Here is an 18,458-nt window from a genome sequence, read left to right as displayed (position 1 = left end):
AAGATTGTTCCTGCCAAGATGCCGCATTCTTAGGATAGGCCCTCCCCCGCTAGAGCGGGGAAATCCAAGATGGCTTCGGGGCCTCTAGGTTTTCGGGGGTTTTCGGCCATCTCCGGCGATTTCCGGAGGCTCCCGGACGCCGCGGCTAGGGGACACGCGCAAGCGGCGTGGCAAGAGTCATTCGGAAATACTCCGACGACGGGCCACGGGCCGCCAACCTAAAAAGTTTATTTTAAGTCCGACGCACGTGCGCCCGCGAGACGGTGGGAGAGACAGGACAAGAAAGAGGGAGCCACCGGCCGCTCCTCTCGTCAAAGCCAAAATTAAATTTACAATCCACGGCGAATTCCCCACGGCCGATCATACCGAGAAGGCCTCGCGCAACCGTCCCCGAGAATTTAACGGGCATTGATCAAAAATTCCCCGATGCGACGTTAAAATAAAATAAAATTAAAAAAAGAAGTCTTAAGCGAGTAAATCCTTAAAAGAAAAGTCACAAGGTTCCCTAGAGTTCTTTATCTCTCATGTAACGAAAGTAAATGTACTTTAATAAATGCGGGGGCCGTGAAAGTGGCATCTATTGGGTCGTCGGAAAAGTCACGACGCATTTCGTTACGAAAATGCATCATGACTTTTCCGACGACCCAATAAAGAGTCAATCGTTCGTGGAACATTTCTCGAAAATGGGTTTAAGGCTTACAACATTAATATGAAGGCTATAAGAAAGGTGCTAAAACTCGTGAAATTTCATTTTCTACAAGAAATTTATAAGGAATTGGAATTTCATAAGTTTCAGGACCTTCCTTATCCCCTTCGCATTTATATGCTAAAGTTTGAATCTATTCGGTAAACCCGGTTTGGAGAAAAGCTTCATGAACGAGAACCCTTCGAGGCCACTTTCACATCACCTTAATATCCCGGGTGAATGCGTTTCCCAAAAAAAAAAAAAAATCGGTCACCGTCACCCCGCAGTAGAAACGTGAAAGCCTATGTATAGAACATCGGTCGTTACCACTGCAGTAATCATCCCCGACTGCAGGCTCGTTTCTTTTCCTCCCCCCGGTAAAATAGCCGGCGGTTCGGGTCACGACATACTCCGCCCAGTTTTACACGGAGCCGAACTCCGGGGCTTTTCCGCCAGGCCGAGATTAGCCGTGGTAGAATCGATACGGAGGAAGCATCCACTCGGAAGACCGGAACGGCGCCCCGCGGTATTCTCGTCGGGGCGTCTTTTGAGGTTATGGTCGCCGTTCCCGTCGGCGCTGGCAGCGCCACGACCGAGGCGCACCTTTCGCTCCCTCGCCCGGCCAAGTGGATTCCCAAGTGCGGCGCGTGCGGAGTCAGGGACTCGACACCGCGAGCGGCTTTTCCGCGGCGGAAGATCCGCTGCGGATTCGGTGATGGTTTTTCCGGTGCCCAGATCAATAAGCAGGGCTCGTGAGAAATTTCCGCGGGGCAAAAGGCGCGCGATATACGAGGAAAAAAAGGAAAAAAAATTACAAGAGACGGGGAAAAAGGTCGCAGCGCGCCGCAGCGACCGAGAAGGATAGATAGACGGGGCAGCCGGCGATCCGACAGAGATAGGGGCGGGGTAGAGGGGTGGGGGTAGGGACAGAGCGAGGCGGCGCACCGTGCGGGAGCGAAGCGGAAGGAGGCGGAGAGCCGGCCAGAACGACGTAGCTACGTCGAGTGTCGTCTGGAGGCTACGTGTCGGTCACGAGAGCTAAAAGGCGGATCGAGCGGACCAAAGTCGGTAAGGAAGGCAGGGCTCGCGGGCGAAAGCGATGGAGGCGCAGCTATGCCGGAACGCAGAAGATAGATAGATAGATAGAGAGAGAGAGAAAGAGAGAAAGAGAGAGTGTCGTAGACTCGGTGGCACCTACCTATGTTTAAATAGTCTTTTGTACAATAAATATAAATAAATACACGCCGCCGGGGTACTCTAGTTCGGGGCCCTGACTAGATTCAGTCTCTGTTTCTTCGGGGGAGGGAGCAGAGTACGCGTACTCGCCGGAAAAACTACTCTTCGCCTCTTTTTCAGTCACGCGTTTACACCACACATCCCTCAGTGACCACTCCCGCACAACGACTGAGCCGGCGACGCCGGAGGTGGTGGGGACTCGGCGAATTCCGTGCCGGGCCTCGGCCGTCTCCGCCGGCCCCTCGGCAACCTTCGGCGCCGCTCGCGCATAGCTCGAGCTGCGCGCACGCGCAGACCGGGGTATTGATCCGACCGACATGGCCGCCGCGAAGCTGGGTGGGGCACAGGGCCACGGATGGCGCGCCGCGTCGCGCCACCGTCGCGCGCGTCCAGCCCGAGCCGAGCCGAACCGAGCCGAACCTAGCCGAACCGAGGCCCGACGACGACCGCGACGCGAAGACGGCGGCTCTGCGTGCTGCCGACCCTGCCGCCCACCGCCGCCGCTCCAGAAATCACCCATCCCGGCAGGAAATTATCCCGTAAGGGGTGAAACGAAATCGCCGGATTTCCTCGACCAGCTGGCCTCCGCGCGCGAAAATCGGAGAGCTTGCGAGAGATCTTTTTATTACCCACCACCCTGCTAACGAGCTTCTGAAAATTTTTATCCGCACGCTCGCCGATTCACTGATATAGGCCGGCGCGGAAAGAACGTTGAACCGAGACGCGGAAAGAACTAGCGCCACGAGGGGCGGAGTCGATTTGCGGGGTTGCTGAATTTTAAATCGCGAGGAAAAATACACCTCACGTTCGAAATTGAACTATCTCGGTCTCCGACATCAGAAAACGGTACGTTACCGTATCACGGTACGATAAACATCGATGGGAGAATTTCAGAGCGTTATTTCCTCTAATAACGGATTTTTGTATTAATCACGAAATTCCACAGGTGTACGAGGAATGGAAATGGCGATTAAACGTGAATCTTCAACTTGAGCTTGGGCGCTGTCCTGAAAAATATGGAAATTAGTCGAGGTACGGCCTATTAACGACTGCAATGCCCATGTGAGAAATAGAAACTCGTTCTCGAGAACGAGAGACGTTACCCGCGGTGAAGTATAATAATCTTCAACTTGGTAATCAAATTAATCTTTTCGGAGGTTCTACGTCCGCCGATATTGCGGGAAATCTCTCTATCAATTTGTTTATTATACGTTCACTAGGTCCTACCGAGGGTACACGTTGCTTAGCTTGTCAGGTTAATGTAAGCGCAAGCGAGAAAGCAATTTATGTAATGTAGGAACCTACATCGAGGGTGCGTGATCACATGCGACTCTGTATATACGTATAGAAATGTTTAAGATGTCACGTATTTGCGTATAAACTCTTAATCTGCGTGCCGTACATCCGTATGTACCTGTGTATGTACCTACTTCACGCCCACGCGGGACCGACACGTATGGACACACGTGTTAGGCGTAAAGACACGTATTTACACTTGTCAAGGGCAATAAGCAAGCATGAACGACCTTATAAAAATCCGGAGGATGTGAAGGAACATTTCCTGCTTAAGTGTTCGGCCGTAAGCAGGAATGGGGACATTTCTGCGAAAAAAAAAAATTAATAAAAACGATATCGAACCAATGGAATATTTTATTAAATGTTATTATGCGCCAGCGAGAAAATGTTCTCTCTTGTGTTATTATCGTTTTAAGTGCGACTCTAATGTCGAACTATGTACTGGGATTACTTCTCACCTCGGGTTGATATGACTGCCCTATGCGTACATACTCGGCTCCGATTCGGCGTAAGAAAACAATTTACATAACGCGACGTAAAATGCGCAAACACGTACCTAGGCGCGTATATCATGCGCGTGAACCGTGCAAACGTGTACCTCGAGTCTGTACCCGGGATTTTACACATGTGATCACGCATATCCCATATCGTATCTCAAATCGGTCGAGAGACGCATGCATGTCCCTCGCACCCACGCATGGGCGACGTATCTTAAATACATGTGAAAGAGGCATGCGTGTATACACCCGTGTTAAGAAGTGAGAGCAGGTTTCGTAGAATGGAATGCGAGAATGAATTTAATTGGCGGGATTAACACGTCGCCGAGGGGAATGAATTTTCGAGCACTGAAACGAGGACAGACACGTTGTCGGCCTAATGCGTGTTTTCCCTGGCCTCAACACGCACGCTACTTCGCGTAGGCGTTTTCTCTTTCAGTCCCAACCGAGTACCGAGAACATTTTCCTTCATTTTCATTTAATCGATTACACCGTCATTTTCAAGATGCACGGAATCTATCCTGTCCAAAGAGTGTGAGGTGTGTCAAAAGAGACCAATTTGTACCCATCAGGAAGAATAACGTGAAATTTCATTTTCACGGTTGAAATTCGATAAGAACTCGTTGAATTACCTCTGTTCATGAAAATAAGAGTTAATAGATCACACGGGTGCGTGATCTTACGAACCTGGGATTTTCACTTGTAATTATCACATACGGTGCATCCCTCCCTTATTTTATTTTATTAATCGAAATTCATATTAATTACCCTATCCATTCTCAAGTATTTCCGATAAGCGTTAAATTTGCATCCATACTGCAATCGCGCTGGTGTAAATAATTAATGTCCATGTGGAACAGACGTCGATAATTGAACAAGAGTTTCGCGTGATTCCTGGCGTAATTTACACCGGTGTAATCAACTCGGCAAAGGGATGATTAAAATTACAAAATGTTACTATTAAATCACTATCGGTGATACGACGTAGCGGGATGGAAATGATAAATTTCGAGACAATTAAAGAGGGAGAAAAAAAAAAGAGGAATTAAATATAAGAAAAGGTAACAAACGGGATCGCGAAAAGTGACGCGATGTTCCAACGTGGTATAGGAACATTGTTCTTCGTAGTTGGAGGAGATCATGTGCACTTGAGGGGACAGTCATGGATCACATGTGACTCATGACGCACCTACGTGCTAATGGCCCAATATGTGTGCATTATTTCCTGCGAAACGAGCCTCGCCCCATCTCGCGAGTCCCGGACTATTCTTGCTCCTCCGTTAATTTTTCCCCATTTTTCTCTCCCTCTCTCCAACTTTTCAAAAATACGTCACTGATCGCGTGGGAGCCTAACCGCGCATTCCTCGCATAAATGAGCTATCATTATCGGAGGGAGGCCTTCGAGGTCTTCAAGAGACGTTGCGCCGAGTTATGCAATGGAGTTAACAAATGGAATGCGAAAGCGATTTTAATCGACGGGATGAGAAAACTGCTAGGGGAAATTAATCGCAGAATTACCCCGCTCGGTGTCCGTCGCGCGCAATTGACGGTGTAATTTCACGAAACGGAGGTAAAGAAATGGAACCAAAATAGAAATAATAAACGTAATGGTCGTTCACGGCTTCGTAGGCGTCGAGATAATATTATCGTTTTTAAGTAATTGAATAAATTCCTCGGATTACGGGCCCAGGGATGTCGCCTTGCTGGAAGTGATACAAGGAATGAAGGACATGATAAAAGTCAGGATTGTTCCACGTCTGCTGGAATAATTTATTCCCACGGACCGGACAGTTTTTTTTTTTTTCTTTTTTCGGGGGAAATAAATCCGGAACCGTCTGCGATAAATCGCCGTCGAATGGACTTAATTGAACGAATGGATTTGTTTTCGCCACTTCGGGTCTTGCAGTATAAAATATATACCTCCAGCGATTTAGGGGAGGCTTTTACCGGCCGTGTTATATCGGGTTATGCAATTGACATCTTAAGGATGTCGCCGTAACGAAGGGATTTAACGACGTTATCTCGCCGGGCACTTCGGGAAGACGTCGGATAATATCTAGTCGAAAGTATTGACGTCACGACAGTTATCTCGGAAGCGATATTAGTTGCCATTGGAATAATAAACTTCTCTCAAAAAAAAAAAAAAATTGCCGTAAAAAATGTAAACCGCGGTATCGCGAAGGCTTCGATGAATGCCAGTGATGGATGAAAAGATAATTAATAAAAAACGCAATTTGAAAAATGAACAAATTCACGGTGCCACGCGATGAAGTCGGCCGAACCGCGCAGTAGGTGGCCAGTACGGACGAAAGAATGAAAATAGAGGAAAAAGAAAAAAAAAGACAGTCACCGACGCATTTAAATTTCCACACCCAAGCCACACAACCTCGTGCAATCACGTGCGGACGTTTATTTTAAAGTTGGCTGATAAAAATTACTCGAAGGCCAATCGTTGTCAGATGGCCAACGACAGAACCGACGATTACCATTACGATTAATCTCGACACCTGACACCCAGTCCGTCGTATAATTCCGGAAAATTCCTACTCCTTTACCGACTGTTTGTCTTTAATTTTAACATTTTCCGAAAATAAACAAACATAAAATAAAATCCCTTGCAAATGAACACGCCGCGAATCGTAAAATCTTCATCGTGTAAAATGAATATGAATTAAAATTCTTCGAAGATAAAAGATCGGTCGTTAATGAGCATGTCACTAATCGTAAAATCTGGATCGCGTAAAATTACATTGTAAATTTAAATTGAACCCACGGAAGAACTATGTCGATTGGGTTTATCGATTACTCGGTACACCTCGGCCGGGGAAGCAGGGAATTTACGCAGCGACGCAACGTTGTAACAACCACATTATAACATGTCACGTGCGAGCGATCGGTTACCGTTGGCGCTGACAAAGAGACCTGCAACCGTAGTATAGAGACCCGTGATACCGACGAGGCGGCCACCACTACGTATGCACGATGCACCGTACACGACGTCGATCGTTATTGCTGCACGTAGTAATTCGGGGAACGGTCGCCCGGGTAACTGGGTCGTAATAACGATGACATGTTCCTTGGCAGAGAGTTCGATGAAAATCCGATAAGAAAGAAGAATAGGAAGGAAAGGACCGGGCCCAAGACCCGATTGGTCACCGGAAAATAGAATTTCCAATAACACACCTGTCCATCGGATTTCCTACGAGCGTTCATATGCATATAAGTATTTTTTAATGTCTACTACAGGTGCGATATGTACCCGGAGAAGTTAAAGCGATGAATATAGAAAACCGAGGGGAACGCTCTTCCTTGCCCAGAAGTGTATCCGGGTCTGAAAATGTATTTGGCGCGCAACTCTGCCGAGATTTCCGACGGCTGATGATCTCGAAAATCGTCCCTTCCTGCCTAGAGTCCCCTAGAGGGGAGGTAAAAAATGTCCCAGAATCTCGGGTATCCCTTTAGGAAGGTGGAAACGAAACCGGCCTCCGGGAAGTGGCCATTTTCCGGGCTGGCCGGGAAAAGGCCTCCGGGAAGAAACGGCGCCCCTGGACGAGTCGACTTCATCTCGTGAGGATGCCTAATTAGAGATGGCCGAAGAGAAGGACGGGACCTCGGAAACGCGAGGAAGCGTCGGAGAGGCATACCCGGGGAAGACGCGGAAGAGGAGGAAGAGAAACGAGGGGCGGCTTGGCAAGGGTGAAATGACATATTGATCTGCCGAGAGGCGCGCGCAACCCCTGCAGCCGACCCGCCCCTGTCCACCATTTTCCTCCGCGTTTTCCCTCTACCGGCGCCATTGGGTACTACCTACTGCCCTCTCTACTACATTTACGCACTACTACCCTCCCCACACATTTACATACACCTACATACTTACATACCCACCCAACACGTTTGCTCCTACCTCTACTACTACCTGGCCGATACCACGTCACTAGATCGTCTGTTGTTACACGGATGTTATATAGACGTTATATCGACGTTACACCGACATTACGCAGACGTTACCTCGCAGTACGCGATATGACCAGCTGGACCGCCTAATCGAATGCCACCGAAAGGCGATAGTGCGAGAGCACGCACGTGCGAATTGCCGATCACACGGAGGGTCTTCCCAGGACTCGGAAAAATGAATTCCGAAACGTCGAGGGCCATCTTTAGGGGGAGGAAATATCAAGAGGGATTTTCCCCGGACTTAGGCCTCTATTCGGCGAATTATCGCGGCCACGCCGTCCGGGAGCGGATCGATAAAATTAACCCTCCACCCAGCGTAGGGCGTGGAGACCAATAAAAATGTTAATGTTACATTTCCAAGTCACGTGTCGCGGCGAATTTCAGCCGAACCCGAGTCATTTTATACATTATACCTCGAGGAAACCTAAGACCGCACTGTTAAACAAAAACGAATTTTTTTACAATTTTCTTGGAAGTTTTGTTCAGACATGGGGTGTACTAATTTTAAAACATTTATAGCATATGTCTTAAATTTAGTATACACAAGTTTCCTAGAAAATTTCACAACCCTCTAATATGACGTTGAAGAGTTACAAACATATTTTGAAGTTTACCACGTGGTCATTTTTCAAGATTTTTCATTCCATGGTTTAGGCTTCTCGCGGTGGCTTGTATTAATTAGCCGAAATAAATCGCGGGGAGTACTTATGCTCGGAATTTTTTGGGACCGATAGGAATGGTCCTTGGCAGTGAAGAAAATTAAAGTCCTTAAAAACGTTAAGATCTTCCTTTTCATTATTTCTTTTTTTGGGAAGAACCTCGCGTGAAGAGGGACGCTGCCCGAATGTCTCCCTTTATTTCCCTCGTCCGAGGTGGCCGTTTATTCTGACGAACAAATGAGGTAAAAAAGACGCTTCGTTCGAGAGTATGAACGGTTTAGAAATTGGGCCGTCGCCGATCGAACGAGCTATTTCATCGAGCAAAGCGATTGGCGGAGACCCGGGAACAATTAGTGTTTATACAGCTATTTTGTCGCGTAATGGCATTCCCGAGCCGGGAAACACTGTCCGAAAGTGTCCGGCAACTTTCGCGTCCGCTGGTGGTTATTACTTTCAAGTATGCCAGGCATTGTTCGCGTTAACGTCAACCGTTGACATTAACGTCGCCGGGAAAAGGCGTGCCGTTCGTCGAGGTGCTCGTTGAATCTCGCCGAGCTTTCATTGGGGTAGGTCGCGACTGCGTTTCCTTGCAACATCGCGGATCGATGGACATGATGCATCTCTGAGATACATCGAGCATCTCGTCCCAAGTTCCCACATTACCTCCTTAAGTCCATACTTCTTGCACATACAGATAAGCACATCGAACGACTTTCTGATATCCTCGAGGAAGCACGCGAAATTAATTAAAATCCCGCCTTAAGGTGGTACGAAAGGGTCATTCGATACGTAATAAAACCTGAAAATATTGATAAATTCTCCAAACTGGATGCACCGAATTATCTGAAACTTCAACGCGTTTTTTTTTTCCTTTTTCGAAAAATGAAATTTCACGAGCATCGAGTTCTTCCTTAGGGCCCAGTTTGGAGAAAAGTATTATTTATTAATATTTTCACATCTTTGGCACGTGTTATATGACCCATTTGTATCAGCTTAATAATCTCCCGCTCGCATGGAAGGATCGAGGCTGACCTAAAATTTGCATAACGCCATGCACTTGTGCCTTGACAAAATTCAAGGACCTCGGTTACATAAACGGGTATTTCGAGATATAACCTGAGGGACTTTTTTGTCTGGGAATAATGTCAATTTCTGCGGTTGATATGCGTATTTCATAATCGGCTTTGAAGCTTTAGATGGGAAACCTGCGACAGAAATGGAAGCTTATTGAGGGGGCCTTTCTTCCGGGATTTTTCCTCGGAAAACGTAACTTCGTTTTTCCCGCAAGGACATTAAATGGGGCTATTAATCGAGCTTTCAAGTCGAGTCGGTGTTCATTTTTTTTTTTCCCCCTGCGGAAAAGTGATTGCGATTTTACACGGCAGCGAAGGGGATTGCGAGCGGCAACCGAAGGCAATAATCCGAAAGGATTTAAACTGGATGGAATTCGTTTTGATCCCCGTTTTACACGACCAATCGGGGGATAAATCAGTCCCTTTGAGATTTATACCGCGAATCGACTTTCGTTATTCGCAGATCTAGTTTCGAAAAAGCCAAGGTAGGGATCGAAGGGCGACAATTTTCGCAAAGGCCGCGGTTGAACCTTCCCGAAGAAGGATTCTCACGAAGAGTACGTAATCATCGCAAAGCGTGTATGACTCAAAGGGTGAAAGCCCCGACTAGCCGTGCCATTCCCGGAACCATGAAATAATGATTGTACGAACCGGCCAATTTCCGGAAGGACAAACTTCACTCGGCAACCCCTGGAAGGCAGAGCTCACCTGAAACACAGAAAATCCTCACCTTAGTTTTCCAACATCCTCAAGATCTCGCGAATCGCAAATACCCAACATTTCGGACAGCTCGATTATCGCACATTTATTTTCAGAAACTCCAAAGGTCAGGCGAATATGAGAAAATTGAAACCTAAGAATGACTTGAGATTTAAGTGAATTTAATCAATCTAGTCTCAAGATAAAATAAGGGGTCTTGAATCGAACCTCTACCGCCACCGAAACGCCACGCCTTATCAGAGTTAAGTCTTCGAAGCGGCGAAGAGCCAATTATGAAAGAAAGAAAAGAATCGCTCGCTCGGTCGATGTGTCGCCGTTAATGGCACTCTCTGCCTTGTCCCACCGGCAAGAGGAGTTGGAAACAACCCTTGAGCACGACTAACCAAAGCAAACGAATCGACAATTGGACGGTCTCTAGTGGGGACACTCGACACCGATTACCGCCACCCACGTGCAAGTCGCGGTTGCAGATTTTGGTACGAGAACCTCTGTTGCAGATTCCGGGGTGAGAGTCGCGATTGTAGATTTCGATACTAGACTCGCGATTGTAGATTTCGATACTAGACTCGCGATTGTAGGTTTCGATACTAGACTCGCGATTGTAGATTTCGATACTAGACTCGCGATTGTAGATTTCGATACTAGACTCGCGTTCACATTCCGGTGCAAGAATCTCGGTTGCAGATTCCGGTGTGAGAGTCGCCTAACTTCCGCTGCTCCGGCGAAAAGCTCGTACTCTAGGTTAGTAACGGGTAGATCAATATTCCCTCGTGGTTTGCGTGTGTCGGGTCGTCGCATGCAAGCGAGTTTTCGCCGTGGCGCACAATCGCGTTGTAATTTCGTTAAGAGACCTCTGGAGGACGAGACCAATTTTGGGTCAACCGGGGTTCAAAGGTCGATGCACTCGAGGTGAAAAAAAAAACTGAAAATTAAGAAAACCAGAAAATCCTCCTTTCGAATTACGCCGGGTTTATAGAGAGAAAAAAAAAAGAAAAGAAAATTCCTTTGACGAATTCAGGGACGCGTTACTTTTGCCTCATCCTCTTTCCATAATTGATGCCAAACCCGTTGAAAATTAATTATCTAACACCGCCACATATAGTGCGATTTTATCAGAGCAGATGATTAAGAATTTGTAACTGCGGCCGACCGGGTTCTCGACGAATGCGCCGATTAAATGAGATTTTATTTGCAATTGCATAATCCCGGTAGAATCGCTAATTCGTCCGATTGATAGGAGACAGTTAAATTAATCCGGTGGGTTCAAACAAAATCATTGGATGCAGCTTTCTGCCATAAGGCAAATAATCGAATCAGATCTGAGCCCGGTGTAAACTTTCCAGGCCACCGTGGGTACACTTAATGAACAATTTCATTGTGGTCTCGAAACGCGACCGTTCCAATTAAAGCGGAAGTAAATCGAATCCACTGTATTCGGTAGGATTAAAATCAATCAAACACCGTACACATAGATCGACCTGTACTTCCGGCCTGCCTTTTGGATATCATATCACTCTCGATCAAGTCCATCGAGAATCGGACTCCGCCAAACCGATGGACCTATTTTCGGTATCTGGAATTTTTCACCTCCTTGCGATTGGTTCATTGCCAACAAAGCTCGGTAAACGATAAAAAAAGCAAAGAAAAAAAAAAAGGAGCATTCGTGTGCATTTAGGGGGGACCCCGACAGAGAAATATACATGTACGTGTACAGGCCCTTTACGTAACATGGCATTTCGCTTCCATGCAGAATCAAGCGAGCTTGACTCCCGATGGAAAACGGACTCGACACACATAACAGGGGCTGGATCGTATCAATAAAAATGGCAGCTCGCCTCTATCCCACGTTCTTTTTTCCCTGACCCACTCACGGTCAATGGCGATCTGGTAACAGTCGATAAGTTTCGTCTTTTAATTGCCACCGACCCGAGGTTCCCAGTCCGGTTCGAGTTCGTCCAATCGCCTTTTTTTTTTTTCTATTTATCACAGGACCACATTTCACCGAAATTAACCCACGAGATAAGATCCCGCCAACCTGACGATTTGATTTTTCTCCTACCCACACGTGCGACTGCAATTATGTAAATACCCTGACAAGTACCATATAACCGAGCATGAATGATAAAACATAATACTACATACTAATATTAACAGTAAAAAATATTGGAGGTAAAACCCACTTGATATAAATTTTAGAGATACATATTTACTTTAAACAGCTTAAAAGAAATGAATTTAAATAAATAACCGCGTTAATTGAGGGAGTTTCTCCTCTCCTAAGTACCTAGGGCCTCCCGATCGTCTAGATATTATTCCCAGTACATTTAACGTATTGATTCCCTCTTTACGGTAAGAGAAGCAGTACACAATATAATTCACTCATTTATCCACACGGGGCAATTAATTTAATCCTTTGGGTGTCAAGCGCTACGCGACGATCGTGACGGCTTATCAGGTTACTCCGCGCTCGAGCGATACATCAAGGGCGCCTGGAAAAATCGAATGGTTAATCGCTAAGTTAATTAAATTCCGCGACACCCCGCCTGGTTATCCGGCTGGTAGATTGCCGAAATTCTCTCTCCCGGGTTTTCCGCTCGCAACGATTTTCCCCGCTCGTCCTTGGCCGTCGCGACGGCGACGGCGTCGACGCGAGCGATTAGAACCAGCTCGAATTAAGTATATATCCGGGATGCGAGATGCCCCAAATCGATATTCAGTTTCGGTAACGCGATCCATTTATCCCGCGGAAACGTCGGTTTGCGGAAACTCCCGGCATAGCGAACGATGATTCGATAGACACGAAACCGTTCAAACTTCGATCCCCGGCGCCGAACACGACGGGACCGATCCGGCGCCGTTAAACGGACGTTACGTCAACGACGGGCGATTCGATTTGCACGGGACCTAGATTTGAAATCCTCCGACGTGATCCCTGACCCCCGACAACGAAACGTTTAAAAAATAATCCCGGGCTACAGTACACCGCGAGGGAAATTCCATCTAACCGCAGAAATACTATATCCATTCAATTGAATAATTGGTATATTAATTTAGGAATTCGGTATTGCGACAATGTACTTCACTTTACTCTGAGCCGTTCTTTGAATTGACGAAATATATCCTTGGTTCGATGAATATATTTCTTTTTCTTTATTCTTTTTCGGTACTCGTAGGGGTCGAATTAGAAAATTTTCCTCATCGGTGTGATGCGTTGCACTTGACACGAAAATCCGCTTAAGGTATGCCCGTACCTTTAGTCGAATTTAGGGTGGGTGCTTCGTTATAGAGGTATCGAGGCTGCGACGTTAACCGTGTACCGAAATATCCCACGCCCTTAACCGGAAGCCTTTGTGTAATGACGGCGCTACAGGTGGTATTGTGCGCTCCTGTGTAGAGTCCACTTGAGACCGCAAGGGCTGTTGCTGGCATAAGTGAAGCCGCTGATAGGGAAAAGGGTGGCGCGACTCCCGGCATTCGCAGAGCGGTATTCCCGTTCCACAATTAGCGCCTATCACCCACCACCCACCACCCACCCAGCAGCGTGACGCGTCCGCATCGACCAACGACCTGACGTTTCCGCTGGACCGGGTCCCTATACGTCCATTCCCCTAGACCCAAGGAAGGCAGGTCCGGAAACAAGTGCACATATACTCTTATACCTTCCACATGTTTAATATGTTGCATGGATGCACGCGTTGTGTTCCTTTACTTGAATTCATTTGGACTTTTTTCGGAATTTTATAAAGAAAGCGTACATTTCCTTAGAAGCGGTTCCTAACCTACATTCTGCATGTCTTCACCACGTGGTATGTTATACATAATTCTTTTTCCTTTTTCTCCTGTCTTTTTATTTCACTCTTTCGACAATTTATGGAGATACGAGAAGGTGAGGGTGTCTCCAAGGATGGTTGCTCCGTAGGCGTGTTCGCCAGGTTTCCAATATTTCCAAGTCCTGGTAATGTCACTCCCACTATCCGATTACGTCGACTGTCCCGGCCAAGACCGGCCTCGCCTTCTCCCCCTAACACTTTTCTGCGATTTTTCTCGGGAAGATATTTGCCATTTATTCTCCGAGGAAGAATACTTCGCCGAGGAAGTTTACGGAATCCCGGTTACGGAGGAACGGAAACGATCGAGGGTAGACGGAAAGCCGCCCTTTCGACCGGATGACGAATGGCCGAAAACACTCTTGAACGATTTTTGGAGAGATGACTTCCTAGGGGAATAGAAAACAAATCATCCTTCTACTCCCACGTTTCGTGTCTAACCTATTCACAGGGCCTAGAGAAAGCCCATTGTTAATACGGGGCCGAATTTTCCTCGAATTAAAGCGACGTGAAGCGACGCGACAAGTCCTCGGCGCAAGCTTTCTTTCATCTGACATTTCATATGCAAGCGTACATTTTCCCCACAGAGTCATCTGACGAAAAATAAAAAAAAAAAAGAAAAAAGAAATATACCAGCGAGAACGACCTTATATCTGGAAATTACGGTACAGAGGGTACCGTCGAATAATGAAAACCCGGGAATCGTATTTCCAGTACTGAATGAAAAATTGCCGAAAAAAAAGGGCGGAACGGAAAAAGAAAGACGAGTGCACCTAGCATGGGTGGGGGTATTTTCAGTAACTCTGTAACCTTGTAATAATATTTTCCTTCACCGAGTCCGTACGCAAGGACTCTCGCGTCATCCATAAAGGCACTTCCAGGAACGTCTAACTCCGTCACCAGGAGTGGAGTGATATTTAATCCTTGCCTGTTCGTGCAGGGATTAAAATTCCACCGCGATTGCAATGCGACTTAGATTATTTCCTTATAACCTCGTGACATCTAAAACGGAGTAACCGCGATTACTGAATTAATTAAGAGTACCTCTGAAACGATGAATGGGCGGACATTGCTTGCCCCTTCGTTAAAGTCTCCAAATCGCGCCGTAAATATTCCCCATTGATCCAATTAAAATTTATTGACAAATGGATATCCGTCTAGTGATGATTGAAAGGGTCTTCTGCCGGGATTTGAATTTCTGTTCGACTCTAATATCTGCGAATGAGACAGAGCGGTGACTAATAGGAGAAGGCCGAGGGGCAAAGAGGTCGCCGAAGAGGAAGAAAAAGAAGAAACTCGGAGGTCGGCGAAGAAGGAAGCGAAAGATAACTCTGTATTCGTTGGTAAATCGCGTGACGGGTTCCTTAATACGGCTGCGTTTTGGGGTTATTGGGATTCGGTGTCTAGCACCGACAACCAAGAAACGACGGAAAAAAAAGAAGAAAGATTGCCGTCGATACCTTAAAGGCCTTTGGCCGATCGAGGAACGACGCCGTAAAAAATGTCGAACTTGCAGAAAAATTCTTTATATTCTTTTTTTCTTTTCTTCATTCTGACAAGAAAGACGTCATCCTTCTGAGGAAATATTAAGCGGGCGATAACGTTTTCGGGTCGACGCGCGAAATTGTCGAATTTTCGAAGTTGCCTCGAAACGGCGCCGAGAAAAAAAAAAAAGAAAAGGGCAGTAAAAAGACCTTTTGGGACGTTTTTATGGTTACTTCAAGGAGAAGAGCTCGAAAAGGATGGCGACCTAAATTAGCGGCCAGAAGGGGAGCCGGTGGTCCGACTTAAATTGACATTTGTTCTCTCGAATTTGGCATCCGCGGGGCCAGTTTTTATATTTCGTCCTAGATCGAACGGACGCGCAGAGCTTTCTGCACGGCACTTGGCACGAGCTTGACCGGTGGAAATAATTCCCCATTCCGCTCCTCGGCGAAAGAAAATAAATCGACCTAAACCTTTTAACCTCGTGTATGCCGTTCGATAAACTTCCGGAAATGATTCGCATGCCCGTGGAATTCCATAAAAATCTTTCAGGCAGGTCGAATTGCGACCTGGGAATTCGTCAAAGAATTCTATCGGATCGCTTGTCAACCCTGTCACGTGGAAAAATGAATACACGTATATACTAAATCTATGACAAATTTTAAAAATTCCTTGCAAACGCGTTATAAAAATGAGTATACCATGTCTGAATAAAACTTCCAACATATTATAGAATTATTATTATTTTTTTTTAACAGTGCAACCTCCCACTCCCACGCGTGTGCCGTTCGTTGAAATCCGAAAAACTGTTCCCATGGGCAGAAAGTTCCATGAAGATTTTTATACGCGCCAAACTGCGACCCGAGAATTCAGAGGAACAATTCGAATTACTTCTTTGTCAACCCTGTCACGAGGAGAGGGCACTTTCTCTTGACACCCGGTAAAGGGGAAAGCTGGACGCAAGGTACACCTCGTGCGGACACACACGTGCGTGCACGCACCCGCGTGCGTGTGGGCACGCGGGATAATGCGTCACCGGTCTTGGAATAGCCACTGATGTCAAGCTAACACATGCCCGGCATGTTCGTAAAGAACATTCGCACACTTCTTCGAAGACTCGTGCTTTCCCGGGTGTGACCGCGAGACGGTGACGAGAGAACATTTCTCCCATAAGGAGGCTGACGAACCGCCGCGAAGATATATATCCCCTGATCTGGCCGTTTATTTGCTCGGTTATTTTCATTCCCCAACGCCGGCTATGTCATATCCGCGAAGAAATACCATAATACTAAGAACAGGACTTTACGACTTCGATCGGAACTTGTATAAAAGCCGAAAGAAATCTACAGCCTATCCCGATAAAATGTCCTAACAAGATCGTTCATTTCCGCGGCGGAATTTATTCCGACGAATCTCTCCGATGAAACTATACCCGGATAAAAATCGATGGAAATTTACGCGCATTCTGAGATACCTCGCGAACGAAGGCTTACACGGGAAAACGTGTAAAGTGGAAAAGTGACAAATTTGAAAATGTATAAAAACACCTAGCATCGTATCTTCACCGTGTTAGGGCATCATTACTCGAGTTAGATGTAATATTATATTATAATTTCCTTTAACATTGATGCCGAATCTGATATAACGGAGATAATGAAATGTTACTGGAATTTATTGTGTCATCGAGATGAGTATGTTAATCTACACGGGCATTTTTATCAGGTTAAGTATTGGCTTTCTCAATGAGCGCGTTTTTCTCGAAGGAACGATCCCAGGATGCTAAATCTCGCGGATGGTTCCCAAAGGCAAGAGACATTCTTCGTCTGGCACGTCGGTGTACTCTTTTACGGCGTTTAACGGCGTTTCTCTCTGCGCGCGACGGAAGTCCGCGGACGTCCGATGACGTGTCCGGCGCTATGCGTCCACCGACGCGGGAGTGAGTCATCGGCCAATCGAGAAGCACGGAGAAACGCAAATCGGAAATAGCCTCGGCCCGGTGAGAACCGCTAAAAGATCGAATCTCGCGGAAACAGGAGATCCAACCTCCGGCCACAAAAAAAAGTCGAGCCTTCGAAACGATTTTGTGAAAAAAGGGACCATACAAATCCGAACCCTAGCACTCCACCTAAACCTCCGCAGCCATAATCTGATTTTGATTTCATAAATGAACATCAATATAAAACACCCTGTCACTGGGCAATTAAGGGGATGTGAAAGTGGCACCCGAAAGCTCAATCGTTCATAAAATTTTTCTGCAAAGCCCAAAGCACCAATCATGTGGAATCATGACAATTTATTTCATTGAAATTCATTGAATTAACCAAATATTTCTTTGGTTCAATGAATTCCTTTTTTTTTTTTTTCTTCTTCTCAGTGCGTGTATCGGGATATCCCCGTCTCCGGGAGTGGCGGGAAATTGAAGTGTTGATAAACTCGCGTTAAAATAAGATAGGGGAAAAAAATGTCACCTTCGGATCGCGTTAAAAGGCGACCTTGCTTGTCGCGTGAAACCCTCTCAAAGTCCGCCAACGTCGGGCACTGATTGGCTTACGTCTGGCAGAGAACCACGGGACTATCATGCGAGGGAAGGTAAGAATCTACTTAACCGGCGCGACGTGTCGCCACGCCACGCCACGCCGCACGACGAGCTGATCAGAATTTAACTCGCGACTCCACTTAACTTGCGTGGCACTGCTCCCCACGTGGTCAACGTACGTCCATCCTTCAAAAGTTTAGACGAGCGATTTTCGCCATTAAGGCTAAATTAGCATTTCTTCGTCCCAACGTTTCCGGCATCGACGGGAGAAAGCAAACGAGTCCATTAAATCACGGAAGGAGTCGCACGGCGGAGCAAATAGTTGATAAAAAAAAAAAAACATTCGGGTTAAAGTATCACCGCGTCATAAAGCGTCCAATTACTCCTGTGTGATACAGGTTAAGAGCCTCGAAAAACCCGAAACTACCCCAACAAGTGCTGATCAACATTCGAAGTGACTTACCTAATATCCATTCCTTAACATCCACCC

At 46.6% G+C, this 18,458-nt stretch overlaps 1 protein-coding gene across 4 annotated transcripts in view; it reads right to left on the bottom strand.

Annotated features, from left to right (window-relative positions):
- The window catches only part of LOC105702068 (14-3-3 protein zeta), a 43,502-nt gene that overhangs the window by 18,708 nt on the left and 6,336 nt on the right, over positions 1-18,458 (bottom strand). The window contains exon 2 of one of the 4 annotated variants that reach the window (XM_012429318.2): positions 10,052-10,108. The exons of 1 other annotated variant lie outside the window; for it this stretch is intronic. The gene's annotated coding sequence lies outside the window, so the exon portion shown is untranslated. Of the gene's footprint in view, positions 1-1,883; positions 2,111-10,051; positions 10,109-18,458 lie in introns of those variants that run through there. 2 more of the 4 variants (XM_012429321.2, XM_012429317.2) reach the window with 2 other exon arrangements.

The sequence above is a fragment of the Orussus abietinus genome, unplaced genomic scaffold, assembly GCF_000612105.2.
Source record: "Orussus abietinus isolate OABI.00-Male unplaced genomic scaffold, Oabi_2.0 scaffold22, whole genome shotgun sequence".
NCBI lineage: Eukaryota > Metazoa > Arthropoda > Insecta > Hymenoptera > Orussidae > Orussus > Orussus abietinus.
The sequence above is the reverse complement of the archived record's forward strand: the minus strand, read 5'-3'. Positions and strand labels throughout refer to the sequence as shown.